The sequence below is a fragment of the Macrobrachium nipponense genome, chromosome 21, assembly GCF_015104395.2.
Source record: "Macrobrachium nipponense isolate FS-2020 chromosome 21, ASM1510439v2, whole genome shotgun sequence".
NCBI classification, from domain to species: Eukaryota; Metazoa; Arthropoda; class Malacostraca; order Decapoda; family Palaemonidae; genus Macrobrachium; species Macrobrachium nipponense.
This window is the reverse complement of record NC_087212.1, coordinates 83298983-83314527: the sequence shown is the minus strand read 5'-3', so window position 1 is coordinate 83314527 and position 15545 is coordinate 83298983.

Sequence of the window (15545 nt, the reverse complement as noted above, 5' to 3'; positions counted from 1 at the left end):
CGCTGATGTTACCTGGCGTAATACGGTCTGCAAAATGAAATTGAATGTTGTCATTAAGGAGGTTTTATCTACATCCCTTCGGGAAGCTGATCATTTATGCAATTCAGGATATTGTGAAGTGATCGCCCCACATACTTGCGATAGCTTCGTCTCCGACTACTTCCCCTACTCTCTGTGATAGCTTTTTAGTTTTTTGTTTTGGGATTTAAGGACTGGATATCTTTCCAAAGATGAGGGAATCACCAGATTCTAAGTTTCTAGACATTGCATCGGCTCTTAGTTGTTTTTCATTTACCTGCAGTGCTTAAGAGCAAGTTTGAATTGCGCTCTCGCCTGCCTCATTAGTAATGCAGTGTGTCCTCCTTCCCTCGGGACTACCATTTTGCCTCCACAGTAAAAACATTTCTCGGAGTATGTATACAGATCTTTAACCAAGTCATTCCAACCTGGTATGATGTGAGAATTACCTTGACGAAATCTATAGGAGGCAGTCCTGCCCAAAGCAAGCATAGTGGAGATTATGGTTCCAATCAAAATTTATTCAGATCCCTCCTGTGATGGTCATTTCTACATTTTGTGTTGGTACAAAGTAAGGCGTCAGCCGGTTGAACTATTGACCACAACCTGGTTTCCGTGGTTGCCCTATAGCAAAATCTCGTTCTGATACAAGTGTTTGTTACAGAAATATTGCCAAAAAACAGGCTTGCACTGTCTCTGAAACCCATAATAGGTATGCTGCTTAGTTGTCAATCAAGTTTTTTGTAATCAAGTATTTTTTACAAGCTAGCTATTGTATAAATTTTGTATTTTTTCTTTTCAAATCAAAACATATGCCCCTCAATGCTAACTTTCCTCTTTTAAGGACTTTTTGGTCATTGCAAATTCGGCCCCATTGGACCCCCATTATTTCTTATGGTGTGAAAACAGACAGAGGCCCAGGGACCAAAAGCGATTGCGTCACACTATGGCGGTTAATCCAGCAGTAAAACATCTTCATATATCCAAAAAGTAAATAGTAAAGATATATACAGTTGTTCCCCCCCGATATTCGCGGGGGATGCGTACCAGACCCCCCCGTGAATAGTTAGAATCCGCGAATGTTTGGAACCCCTATAAAAAGCACTAAAAGCTAAAAAACAGCCTATTTCGTTGTTAGTTAAAACTTAAGAAAAACCACAATAAAATGTTCATACTTGGTTTTTTTTTAATAGTTTTATCACAAAAATGAGGTTTTTATTGTAAAACTAATATTGTAATACCTACCTGAACACCTGAATAAGCCCTGGTCACTTACCAGCCCGAACCATCATTTATTTAAAAATTTACCAAATCTTTGGTTAAAATAAACGATCAGTGTTGCCAATCTCCTGGCAAACACCCTCGTTACCTAGTTACCAGCCCACCGCTGATAGCCCTGCCTCACGGGCCGGTCACACCTGCCCTCTCACGTCAATCATCAACTCAATAACTCTGTATGAGAGGGGAGGAGGGTGGGAATCATTCAGGTGTTCAGGTAGGTATTACAATATTAGTTTACAATAAAACTTCATATTGCAATACACCCCCCTGAACACCTGAATAAGCCCGATTAACAACATTAATTTGGAGTGGGGAATCAAATCTACTCGGAACCTCCACTGTACCATTGTCAGTCAATATAATTGAGTACGCGGGTCAGTCTCAAGTTCATTTGTCACTCGTCCAAACTAATATGACAATTTGTCCAAAAATGATATTGTTATGTTACAATAAAGTTTCATACATACTTACCTGGCAGATATATACATAGCTAAGACTCCGTCGTCCCCGACAGAAATTCAAATTTCGCGCCACTCGCTACAGGTAGGTCAGGTGATCTACCGGCCTGCCCTGGCGGCAGGACAGGAAACCATCCCCGTTTTCTATCATATTTTCTCTCTTCCACCTGTCTCCTGCGGAGGCTGGGTGGGCCTTAATTGTATATATCTGCCAGGTAAGTATGATTGAAACTTTATTGTAAACATAACAATATCATTTTCATACAATCAACTTACCTGTCAGATATATACTAGCTGATTGGCACCCTTCGGTGGAGGGTAAGAGACAGCTACTATATGAATAGACAGGTAAACAACATATGTTGTAGGTATAAATAAAACCTTAATTGGTTCCATACCTGATAGGTGGTAGACTTCGTGGGTGTTCGCCCAGTAGTCTGCATCACCTCAAGAAACTTTAGAGAGATATATGATCTATGGCCAAGAGTTCTTGTGGGTCTGCCGATGGGGTCTTATCCGCTTACTCGGCAGAGCCTAAAGGACTTTGTCAATGGGTGCTGATCCACTTATATGACAATACACCTTATGAAGGAGCACACAACCAATCCCGACCACCTGATCCTAACCATATGTTAGAACTAAGGATTGTTACGAGTTATCCCCGAACTCGTCACAACAACCGTAACTCAAAACCACTACGCACACATACATAATTTTAAAAAAAAAAAAAAAAAAAAAAAAAAAAAAAAACAAAAAAAAAAAAAAAAAAAAAAAAAAAAAAAAAAAAAATTATACTCAACTAATTGGATATGACAAGAATTCTCTTACTGAACAACATAGACGGCCGCCCGTGCGACCAAATCCTCCATTGTTCGAAGAGACTCTCGACCATATCCAAAAAGAAGAACAGTATATACATTTAGGATTGGTGTCGGCTCCCGTACCCAGAATCGTATCTGCCGATACGATAGGACCTAGAGAAAAACACTTCTCATACGTCACACGTACGTCTTTCAAGTAATGAGATGCAAATACTGAGTTGCATCTCCAGTATGTCGTGTCAATGATGTTTTAAGCGACATAATTCTTATAAAACGAGAGAGACGTCGCAACCGCTCTTACTTCATGAGCTTTTACTCTTAGTATTTGTAACTGTTTCGTCAGGACAGACCTTATGAGCGTCCGTAATGACGTTTCTTACAAAGAACGCCAGAGCATTCTTGGACATCAGTCTTGTGGGGTCTTTTAACCGCGCACCAAAGACCTTGTCTAGAGCCTCCCAACTGACGCTTTCTCTGAAGGTAGAACTTCAGAGCTCTAACAGGGCTAGTAGACCTCTCTGCTTCTCTGCCTACGAGACTCGACATTCCTTTGACTTCGAATGACTTAGGCCAGGGATTCGTGGGATTCTCGTTTTTCGCTAAAAACAGGGTCTTAAACGAGCAAATAGCCGAGTCTCCCCTTGAATCCTACTTTATCCTGCAGAGCTTGTAATTCACTAATTCTTTTTGCGTAGCTAAAGATAAAAGGAATAGGCATTTCCTAGGTTATGTCTCTAAACGATGCCAGATGAGGAGGCTCGAAATCTATCCGAAGACAGATATTTTGAGGACTACGTTCCAGGTTCCAGTTCGGAGTGTACTGGTTTCCTTAGACTTCGAAGTCTCAAAAGATCTTATGAGATCGTGGAGATCTTTGTTATTTGCTAGATCTAATCCTCTGGTTCCCTGAATACAGCCGAGAGCATACTTCTGTATCCCTTTATTGTGGATACGGCCTAGTATGAGATTTTACTCTCAGGAATAGCAAGAAATCAGCAATTTCCGCTATAGAGGTAGAGGAGGAGGACAACTTCTTGGCTCTACACCACCTTCTAAAGACCTCCCACTTCGACTGGTATACTTTCGTAGTGGAGTTCTGCGAGCTCTCGCGATCGCGCTTGCCACTCTTCGCGAGAATAAAAGCCTCTCGCTCTGACAAGTCTTTCGATAGTCGAAAGGAACAGTCAGAGCGAGGAGCGGGAGGTTTTGATGGTACCCGGACCTCTTGAAGTGTGGTTGTTTGAGAAGATCCGTCCTTCTTGGTAGGGATCTTGGAAAGTCTACGATCCACTCTACCACCTCCGTGAACCATTCCTGGGTCCGGCCAAAAGGGGGCTATTAACGTCATCCTAGTCTCTTTTGGAGACGCCACAAACTTTTTCATGACTAACCCCAAGATTTTGAATGGGGAAAAGCATAAACGTCTACTCGAGACCAGTTTAGCAGGAAGGCGTCTACCATAATTGCTCTTGGATCTTCCACGACCGAGCAAAACACTGGGAGCCTTTTTGAAATGAATGTTGCGAAGAGATCCACATGAGGAGTTCCCACAGAGACCAGAGATCGAGACACACTTCCTCGTGTAGAGTCCATTCTGTATGAAGGACCTGGTTCCTCCTGCTGAGCCTGTCCGCCCTCACATTCCTTACTCCCTGTACGAACCTTGTCAGCAGGGAGATGTTCCCTGTGAGACGTCCAAAGTAATAGGTCTCTCGTGAGCTCGTAAAGGAACGAGGAGTGCGTCCCTCCCTGTTTCCGAATGTAGGCAGTGCGGTGGTGTTGTCCACGTTTTACTTGCACTACCTTGTTTGACACCAGAGGTTCTAGGCTCTTTAAGGCCAGATGTACGGCGAAGAGCTCTTTGCAGTTTTATGTGCCAGGACACCTGTGCTGTTTCCCAAGGTGCCTGACACTTCCTCTGAGCCTAATGTCGCTCCCCAACCTGTCTCCGACGCGTCGGAGAACAACACTAGGTCTGGGTTCTGTGTTCTTAGAGAGATCCCTTTGTTGTCTTCCAGAGGTAGCAACCACCACTGTAGGTGTGCCTTTATCTCCACTGGAATGGGAAAACGTCCGACAGTTGTCCGGTTTTCCAGCTCCAAGTACCTCTTGAGGAAGAATTGAAGTGGACGGATATGAAGTCTTCCTAGAGGGAAGAATTGTTTTCCAGCGAGGAAAGCGTCCCCAGAAGGCTCAACCATTCCCTCGCTGACGTTTGTTGCTTCTCTAAAAGAGAGAGATTATCCGCAAACCTTTTGCGGTTTCTCTCTTGCGAAGGAAAAACTCGAAAACCCCGAGAATCCATCCGAATCCCCAGATAGACTAGGTCTTGTCTGGGGGTCAGCTGAGACTCTCGAGGTTCACAAGCAATCCAACGCCTTGGTCAAATCCAGAGTTAACTTTAGGTCCTCCAAGCACTGTCTCTCCGAGGTCTGGCCCTGATGAGACAGTCGTCTAGATACATAGAGACATTCACTCCTTTGAGATGAAGAAATCTCGCCACATTCCTCATCAGGCTTGTGAAGACCTGAGGGGGCTGTGGACAGGCCGAAACACAAGGCTCTGAACTGAAGATCCTTCCCCCCGTCATGAAACGGAGGTACTTCTTCGACGAAGGGTGGATCGGGACGTGAAAGTAGCGTCCTGGAGATCTAGAGACACCATCCAATCTCCTTGTCGTAATGACGCTAGGACTGAAGCAGAAGTCTCCATGGAGAACTTCTCCTTCTGAAACAATTGTTCAGAGAGCTGACGTCTAGTACTGGTCTCCAGCCTCCCGAGGCTTTCGCCACTAGAAAAAAGGCGATTGTAAAACCCCGGGGAGTTTTGATCCAGTACTAGTTCTATTGCTCTCTTGTCCCACATTTGTTCCACCATCGATCGAAGAGTATCCCTCAGCACAGGGTGCCTTGTACTTGGCTGATAGTTCCCTTGGTATTGACGTTAGGGGGGAGGAGTATTCAGGAAAGGGATACGATATCCCTTCCTTATGATATTCAAATGAAGACGCGTCTGCGTCTATCAGTGTCCAGGCTTCCACGAATCCAGGAGCCTGGCACCTACTGGTGCTTGGAGGAGAAATGTTTCTTTTCATTTTCCCTTTTTAAAGGGACGAAAGGCGGACCTACCTCTCTTCTCCGGAGCCTTCCTTCTTGCGGGAGGTCTGGAGGTCGGACCACCTCGAAAGGGCTGCATTGATGTACTAGGTCCTTTCTTGTCAGATACTGAAGCAGGTTTCTTCTTCTTCCTAGCTGACTGCGTCAGAAGATCCTGAGTCGCCTTCTCAGTTTAAAGAGTGAGCCACGTCCTTCACTAACTGAGAAGGGAACAAAAAGTCAGAAAGAGGCGCATACAGTAGAAGCTGCCCTCTGAGCATGCGAGACTGCCTATTTGTTAAGAAGGCGCCATACACCGTCCTTTCTTTAAAAGACCTGCTCCAAATAATGAAGAGACTTCAAAAGATCCATCCTGTACCGCTTTGTCAATGCAAGACAAAATGCAATAACAGGGCTTCAGGTTCGATTCCTTCTGAATCATGAGCTTTCTTGGACATCACCCCAAGGGACCAATCTAAGAAGTTGAAGACTTCCAATACATGGAAGAGTCCCTTGAGGAGATGATCCAGTTCTGAAATACTCCATGTAATTCGAGCAGAATTAAGACTTGGACGCCTTGAAGCGTCAACTAAAGTCGAAAAAATCTGCCTCTGTTGTAGAGGGAGAGCGATACCCATATTCTCCCCCGTCTTGTACCATATGCCTCTTTTCCCAGCTAACCTTGCTGGAGGCATGCAAAAGACTGTCCTGACTAAGTCTTTCTTAGACTTCATCCATGAGTCTAAGGCGTGTAAATGCCCGCTTCATCGAGATGGTGGGTTTCATTTTCAGAAAAGACGAGGGCTTCTTCGTCTTCGCACTAGAAAAGAGCGAGCGCGGAGAAGGAGGAGCAGCAGGAGTCAACTCGTCTCCATACTCCTCAAGAAGCAGGGTAGTCAAAACCTTATAGTTGGACAAAACCCTCTCTTCCATGATCGTCATCATCCGAGTTTTTCCTCCAACTCGGGATATATCTGAGTCTCTGTTCTCCTTTCTGAACTTTCCTCTTTTGGAGGAGACAAACTCCTGATAGGAGAGGGGCTAAGGGAATGATACTCTTTTTCTTTTTTCCCGTTTTGATAGACTTGGAAGGCGTCACAAGCTGCGGCTTCTCTTGAACTTTAGAAGACGCCTTGTATGACGCTTCCCGATCTCCGAGCGTCATGGCTGACGTCTCTTGTTGACGTCTTGATGACGCTTCGCGTCTGGAAGACGCTCCGCTCTCTAAAGGCGTCCTACTCGGCGTCACAATATTGGACGGAGCGTCACGTCTAAGATCCGCTTGGAATGACGCTTCACTTCTAAAAGACGTCTTTCGTTTCTCTTGCTTTACAAAACTCTCGTAAGCCCCCGTTCTAGTTCTCGAACTCGAAGCTTCTGCAAGACGTTTAGCAGTTTCACATCTGTCTGACGCTTCTCTTCGAGCAGGTGAGAGAGGACGAGACTTCTTAATTGGAAGCGTCACGTCCTTCCGACGGGGCGCTAAAACTCCCACAAGAGATGACAGTTGTTCCTGAACCGCCATAATTATCTTTCTTGACGCTTCTCCCACGTCTAGTGCATGACGCCTTTCGTCATCACTCGGGGAAGAATGACGGGGTACTTCCGCACAAGCGTCAGGTGACGCTGACGCCACCTTCGCTTTCTTAATAGCAGACGGGGCGTCATCTGAGAAGCGCTCTGGGCTCGAATCTATGTCGTGCTTCATATGACGCTTCAGCGTCTCGATAAGTTCGACTCCTTCACCCTCGTTTAGGTAGGGAGGGGAGAGACGAGAAACACTCGCGAAGGACGCTTTTTCTATAGCGCCCTTGAGCCGCCTGCCATGAAGCAGAGCTAGCTGAAGGGACGTCTGAACCGTTGGGGATTCCCACGACCTCCTTAAGGCTTTCGACTTTCCTTTCTCCTCTGGGCCACATGGGAGCTTGGAAGAGGTCTAGGATGGGAGCGTCGCAGGGACGATCAAACAAACGCCCCCATCCACCACAACACTGATAGAACTCACTTCACTGAAATGTTCACTATCACTAGCCTTACTTTTGGAGTCAGCCATCTTGGACTTCATGTCTCTAATAGTAGCTTTCAGATTGGCGATTTCCGATGCCGAATCCGAAAAAACACTCTGAGAATGAGATATAGTAGGGAGAATCTACATCAGTAGGATTAGAATTATCCGTGAAGGCTCAATATGGCCTTGAACTCACACCTATTTCAGTCGTCTAACTCTATCCCTCTCTAACTTCTTAAACAAATAAGAAAGTCAAAGTCTTCCACTCTTCTGCATTCAATCCCTCGCATTATCTTACAAGTATTAATAGCAGAACACTGAACCCCGCTACATTTACGGCATACAGTGTGAGGATCAACCGAAGCTTTCGGTATCCTCACCTGCAGCCTACATTCACACACATTCTCACACTCACATTAGAATCAGACTACTGAGAAAAAAAAATCCAAAAGAGTTATTCCACACGTCCACAGTAGCGAATGCCAAACACGATCCAAATACGTCACCAAAAAAGCCGAAAAAACGTTGATCAAAGGTTGAAAAATGAATCTAAGTCAGGAGGTAATAACAACAATGTTGATGACCACCGGCGACAGAGAAAATATGATAGAAAACGGGATGGTTCCTAGTCCTGCCGCCCAGGGCAGGCCGGTAGATCACCTGACCTACCTGTAGCGAGTGGCGCGAAATTTGAATTTCTGTCGGGGACGACGGAGTCTTAGCTATGTATATATCTGACAGGTAAGTTGATTGTATGTAAATTGCATTTTTCCTAACTATAACACACCTGAGGTCCTTTTACAATAGGAAGGTAACTAGCGGCAGCTGGATAGGTCGTAAGCTTTCGAACAAGGGGTTCGGTAGTTAACTGCTTGTCCGACAGCGCGCACGCGCGCGACTGGAGGGAGGTAACAATCACTTTGCTTTTGGCCCAAGCAAAAACTGCAGAGAGGGGTGGCATGAGGTGGGACTATGTGTAAAAGGACCTCAGGTTTGTATAGTTAGGAAAAAAAATGCAATTTTTGGACAAATTGTCATTTGTTCCGACACGGCATACAAACCTTCGGTCTTTTACAATAGGAAGACTCACTTCGGTTGGTGGGAGAATCTGAGTCTTTGTGAACAGACTGGTGTTCGCCCAACCTTGGAATGCCTCCCTGGTCGGTTAAGAGCGAGGGGAGGGATCCAAGCCTCTGTCCGATTGATCGGGGTGTGCACCGCAGGATCAATGGTCAGACCTCTGGACCAAGTACTAAGAGAGAGGCAAGCGTATCTCTTCGTACCAGCAAACAAGAACAAGTTCCTATTTGCAAGAGGCAACATAAAGTTATGGTTGTCTCTTGTTGGCATCCACTTCCCATTCCCCCCCCCCTTGTAGGAGGAAGTGGTGGATATTCGCTCCCATCCCTAGTGAAAGGGATAGGGTATGGGGCTCTGTCGAGTAGCTCACCGGCATCTCGTCCTTATCCAGCAAGGTGATGACCGTATCCCTCTACCCACAGGTAGATGGGAGAAAAAGATAGGAAGAGAAGCCAGTCACTCTCTCATTCACTTATCTATTCTTACAGTCACACCAGGACTCGATTGCTGTTCAGCCTGCTAGGGTCTGGGTTAGCTACACAACGTGTTGAGCAGCCACCCACGGGTCCCAAGGAAAACGATCCAAGGACCTGTGGGCAATATCCAAAATGGTAGAAGAGTGCCAGTGGTCTGGTTGTACCAGACCCCTGCCTTCAGTACCTGCGCCACGGAGAAGTTCTTGTGTAACTCGAGGGAGTGTACTTCTAGGTCATCTTGGTGCTGACGAAGAGTCTTCACACTCAGCCTTGGGATGTCGAGTTCTTCAGAAAGCGCGGGGTCGCACTTTCACAGGACAAAGCAGCATCTCCTTCGCATCGCCAAGCGGTGAAGTCCATTAGGGAGAGGATTGTGAAGGACTCTAACCGATCGTCAGGAACCAAGGGTTCTGAGTCTTCGCTACGAAGTCGGTACGACGAAATCGAGCGTCACGAATCCCCATCCCCTGGATGCTTGACTTTGCAGGCAAAGTCATGCAATTACCTCAGAGAAAAGAAGGGAATGGTCGTATGACCTATCCCTCTTCTCGACTTCGGTGATGTCCTGTACCCATACTGGTCTATTCGTCTGCAGCGAAGTCTCTACATTCTCCTATCCCCATGCAGTGAAGTTCTTCTCGGTAGTGGATAGGACACCGACACTCAATGGTGGGTGTCGATGGTATGGGTACTGTGACAGCCGTTAGGACGAAGAAAAGACTGTTATGGAACAACCGAACTAAGTCCCACAGCGAAGTTCGTACATGACTTGGGCGCTCTGACAGCTGCCGACTGACTGCGTTCGGTAGGAGGCAAGTTGTCCAAGCACCCGAGCAAGTCACGTGACCTTCGCCTTAAAAGGGTTATGCCAAGAGACTAAACAAATAATTTGTTCGTCACCGATGCCAGAAGGCGAGTGATGATTCTCTTAAGGCATGTGCCCAACAGGCGAAAGTCAATTGCCTTCTAGAGACCGAGGTCCCTGATGGCAAGATATCTCATAGTATAGTTGATTCTCAGCTAAGGAGAAAACAACACTATGTGTCGTTGAAGACGAAGGTGTACAGAAAAAGCAACCTACGTCTTCACGGCTGAACCGAGAGAAGATTCTCAAGATTCTGAACCTGTGCTACAAAGACTGAGAACGCTAACCGCTATTCATTGCTGTCCGGTGAGGATCGTAGTTGCAATAAAAGCGGAGCGCTTTTCAGTAATGAAGACAGGGAAATACTGCCTGAAGAACTGCTTCTCATGTGGGCTGAACATTTGGAAGTAGAGCTGTCAGGTCGGAGAGTAGGCGATGTCTTCTGACATATCTGTTAATTCGGGGCGAGCAATGAATATTACACCTACACGAATACAGATTTTTTTGAATTTTTGACCACTCAGATGTCTCAAAAATCATTCGCATTATCGCGGTGCGATGCAGCGGATACTAGTAACAGACTTCCTGTTACGTGCGGTAAACAGAAAGATGAGAGAGTCCAAGAGATATCTCTGTTGAAAATTCTCGCAATGTCGAGGCGATGAAATCGAGCGTCACAGCAGTAGATGGTCCTTCATTATTGCGAGAATCCCCGTTAATCAGAGACCTAAGTCCATGATTGTTGGGCAGAGATACGGTTCGGTAGTCATCAAACCAGGGAGAGAGAGACGTAACGACAGTGCATCTCCGAGACTAGCTGATACTGAGCTGCTATCAGCAGTTCAATACGCAGTAGCTCTCGGTGACTCGTCATCCTGAGTTGCCAGGTAATCCATTATTCCACGAAGGAATGCGTTCGCTAGAACCATCGAGCATAAAGAATACGCTCGAGCATTATATTTAACCGAAACGGATTCGTAAATACAAAAGCTGATTTGGTGTTGTCGTGACAATACCAAGTATCTAAAATCGAAACTGATAACTGCTGGGAGGTTGCAGGCAACCCCGAGTTGCAGTTCAATTAAAATACAATTCGTCTCGGTCACAACCGTAGAGTTACTACGTATGCGCCTACCCCCCGGACAATTCAACTGTTAAAAGAATCATGTCGCGAGGGTAATATACGTAGTATATTTGTAGGTTCTGTACCACGACCTCCATCCTAAATTCTTTTCCTCTCGAGGAATGAGAATAGGATTGGAGATCGACCGCCTTCGTTCTCTAGTCAAGAGAGTGAAGGAGAAGTCTTTCCCAAAGGAAAGCTTCAATGGTGAACAGAATACCGAAGACGATAGTTCAGCCAAACTGAAGTCCCGTCCGTTCTTCTCTATTCCAGTTAATCGCCTACTGTGAGATACTCTTCTTCAGCAGCAGTCTTTCTTCCAATGCTAGAAATTACAGGAATTCGAGCATAAGCGAGGTTCCCGATTATCGTGTAACAATTATCGGGGGGTGGGATTCTCGCTCACTTTTTTTGGACCGTGGTCTCGCCTAGTGTTTGGAGATCGTAAAAACTCGAACACTCTGAGTGTGCTAGAAATTCCGTAGAATTCTAAGCACTCTGCGAACCCCCACCGAATTCGTCAAACGATATCGGCTGGTGGTCCTCTCGATTCCCGTAGAAATCGAGAAAGGGGCAGGATCCCTCCTCAACGACCGGGGCTTACGTCAGGTAGGACCCGAAGGTCCCCCCGGTAGCGCAGCCCCTAACGTGGGATCTTACAGAGAAATCTCTGTAGGATCCCTCCCCTTTCCCTCGTAGCCGTAAGGAGAGAGGGGAATGGGGGAGGAATTGGATACTGGCTCGCCTTCCCAGCGGAACTAGCAGTTGGAGAAGAAAAGGAGCAGCCATCGCCTTACGGCGATGGCCTCCTCAGAGCCTGGGAAAACGTATCGTCAGGAGAAAACGTTTTCCCGAGGAGGGTTACGAACTCATACTGTAGGTAAGGGTCTGCCGCCACTGTGAACGTCGTCTGGGTGGGCTGATCGACACCTGACAGGAGAGAGCCGATACCGTCCTCCGACTCATCCAGTCCTCGTCGAGGTCGAAACCTCTCAGGAGGACCGAGGGGTATTCAAATACGGTGTCCGAAGACACGTAGAAACGCCTCTGTCGCAGTAGAGGAGGTTGAAGTAGCTTGTTCGACCGGCCAGAACTGAGAGAGCCTTCTTGTCTCCGGAGACGAGAGACTACCTGGTTCAACACAGTCGGCAAGCTCCGATCGCGGCAGACCCACCGTCGATTTGGGTTCCCCTCTCGGGGCCCCAAAACGACTCGAGCCGAGACGTGGCTCTGCTGGTGGAGCGGCGATCCTTCCCCGAGGTCGTTGTGTGCTGACGAATCAGCGCCATAACCTCGGCAAAGTTCCTCTGGATCTCGGAAGTCACAGCATCTTGCGAGAGTGGGACCGTTAAGCCCGGTTCGAACAAGAGCATATTCCGAGGAACCTTCCTCCAAAGAAGAGGGGAACAGCGACAGCCCTCTCGGTCTTCTCCATCCACTTGCGCATACGTCCTGGCCGGTCCAAGAACCGTGCCTGGCACGTAGGGCGTCGTGGTGGGATCATGAGGGTCGCACCCCTCACGATCACTCCTCATACCTAGCTCCTCCCGGTGTAACCCGAGGAGGTTGAAGGTACGGTGAGAGGCAGACCTGACGCTCTCCTCGCTCGCTGGCAGAACCAGCAGGCTTGGAGGGCTGCAGGCGATCGTCAACCCGCGGTGGCAGATCGAGCTGCAGGCCTGGTCGAACCGTCTCGCTGTGGAGAACGGCTGACTGAGCACAGCGGCCCCGATCTCGAGTGTCAGAAGAGGCTGGTGCTGGTTTGCCGTACCCGATCGCTCTCGTGTGAGAGCGACGGTCAGGCGACCTGCAGGCTCCACTGTCACAGATGAGACCGGTGCTTGTCCTCACGGCACGTCACGTCGCTGGTTCCAGCCGTGGCTGGCACCTCCGGCGAACGTGAGGACCTCTTCCAGCCTCAGCCCGGGTGGGCCGGTCGTGGACCGTCACGTCCCCGGGTAGCCAGCTGGTCGCCGCGAGAGCGAGAGCTGGTCTGGTGAGAGTCGCGTGAGCGCTGTCACCAGTCTTCCGCCCCGTGCCGTGAACCTGACGCTGAGCAAGCTCAGAGGTCTGGTTCCTGGCTGCACGTCGCTGGTAGGCGACCTTACACTCGGTACCTCCCGCGAACGAGGAGGCCGAGACGACCCTGATGCAGTGGCAGAACCACTGACACCAGGCGAGGAAGTACCGGTGTTAGCCGGTACCCCTCTGGTCCCCGTAGTCTTCTTCTTTGCGGAAGAAGAGACAAGGGCCCCCGCTCCCGAAGGAGCAGGAGGACCAGCGGAAGGACCCTAAACCCCCCGTCCCACCGAGGTGAGACGGGTCCCGAGAAGCTCCTGAGGGAGACTTCTTAGGAGGAGGAGGCAACCTTCTTCTTCCTTGGCTGTGAAGCCTTAGAAGTCGAAGGGGAAGAGGCGACAGCCGACGACGATGAAGAAGATGAAGAACGAGCGACGACGACACCTCCTCCTCTTCTTCGTCAGCTTCCTCAGGACAGACGTAAGATCTGCCATCCAGGGCGAGCCGGGGCCTGCTGTAGCCGAAGCCACAGGGCCCGGACGCACCTGTACAGACAGACCATAGTCTGGGGTAGTACTCCACCACGAACATGGGACCGACGTCCCAGCCAGGTATGGGCATCTCAAGGAACCAGCAGGCACGAGCCAGCACAGCATCGGTAGGGACAGCCAGCGCAAGCAACAGCAGGGACAGCCAGCGCAGCAACGGCAGGGACAGCCAGCGCAGCAACTGCATGAACAGTCAGCCCAGAAGAATCGGCAGGTACGGCAGGCAGCACGGAAACACAGGAAGTGTGGAGCAGCAGCCAGCAACATCCTGGTACCGGCGGCAGGTCCCAGGGGCGAGCTTCTAGGGCTAGCGGGAGGGAAAGTGTGATCGCGGTCAGCGCGGGGTCAACCACGAGCGGCGGCGGCACGCTCCCACTCCCCCCTTCGGTACCGGCGCAACCGGCACTTCACAGCGGCTGTTAGGCAAGACTGTTACCAACGTGAGGCGAGTACACCAGGTGAGGAGGGACGTCGTCACCTGGAGCGTGGTCACCACTCCATGGGTGACCGCAGTAGGCCCAGAACATAGAACCGCAGCCCCTGGACACTAGCACGCCCTGCAAAATGGAAGGACGCCCATACCTCACCAAGGTTCCCACCTCGTGGCAGTAGCACCTGCAGAAATAACAGTAGTAGTGATTATGTGGGGGGGAAGTCCCCTCGCGCGGGGGGGTGAGCCCCCACACCGAACGAGTGGAAGACCCACCCCGAATACAATTGTACATCGGGCACCGAGCGCCCTCCCCCACGCTCGACGGATGGGCGGAGAAGAACGCAGTAACCTCCCCCCCCCCCGAAGGGGAAGGGTCATCTGTGGGAGCTGAGTCGTGGGGGGGGGGGGGGGGGGGTTCCTCGTTCACCCCCGCACAGCACCCATGTACCCAACAATAATAATAAGAGCCCGAGAAGCAATCGTGCCCTCGGCCCGAATGCAAGGGCATAAGGATCAATTCCCTGACTGAGGCGGAACTTGAACCAAATAAATATTGATGCAATCAATAATAAAGGAATAAAAATGAAAAAGAATCTTGCATTACGATTCACTTCACAATGAAATAAGGGCTCGGATCGAGCGCATTTGCGCCCTCGGTACCGAGCGCAAGGGTAAAAGGATCCATTCCCGATTATGAACGGAAACCTTGATCCAGAATGAATTGATGCAATCAAAATATATATGAAATGAAAAAGAATACTGCGCTTGCGATTTTCACTTCATACAAATAAAAAGGGAAGGATCAATTCCCGGGAAATAGCGGAAACATTGATCCAAGTTAAATAATGCAATCTCAATAAAATATGAAAATGAAAAGAACTGCACTTGCAATTTCACTTCATTCAAATAAAAAGGGGAAAGGATCAATTTCCGGTGGTAAGATCGGAAACTGATCCAAAATGAGTATTGCTACAATCAAAATAAATATATGAAAATGAAAAAAGAATACTGTACTTGCGATTCCACTTCCATACAGAATAAGTTTTCGTGCCGAGCGCATTCGCTCGGCAACGAGCATACAGTCACAAAAAAAATAAATGAAAAGGGCACTTACTTACGATTTTCATCTAGACATTTCCAACCAAAATATAAGCTCGGAGCGAGCGATCTCTACCCGCCCTCGGCACCAGCATACACAATACGAGGATCATTTCAGGGAAAATGAATTCCCGCACTTACGCCCTTCAGACCCGGCACTCGGGTATTCGGAGGGCGTGGAGAAACCAAGATCCTTTAATTCGCATTGAAATTCATGGAATA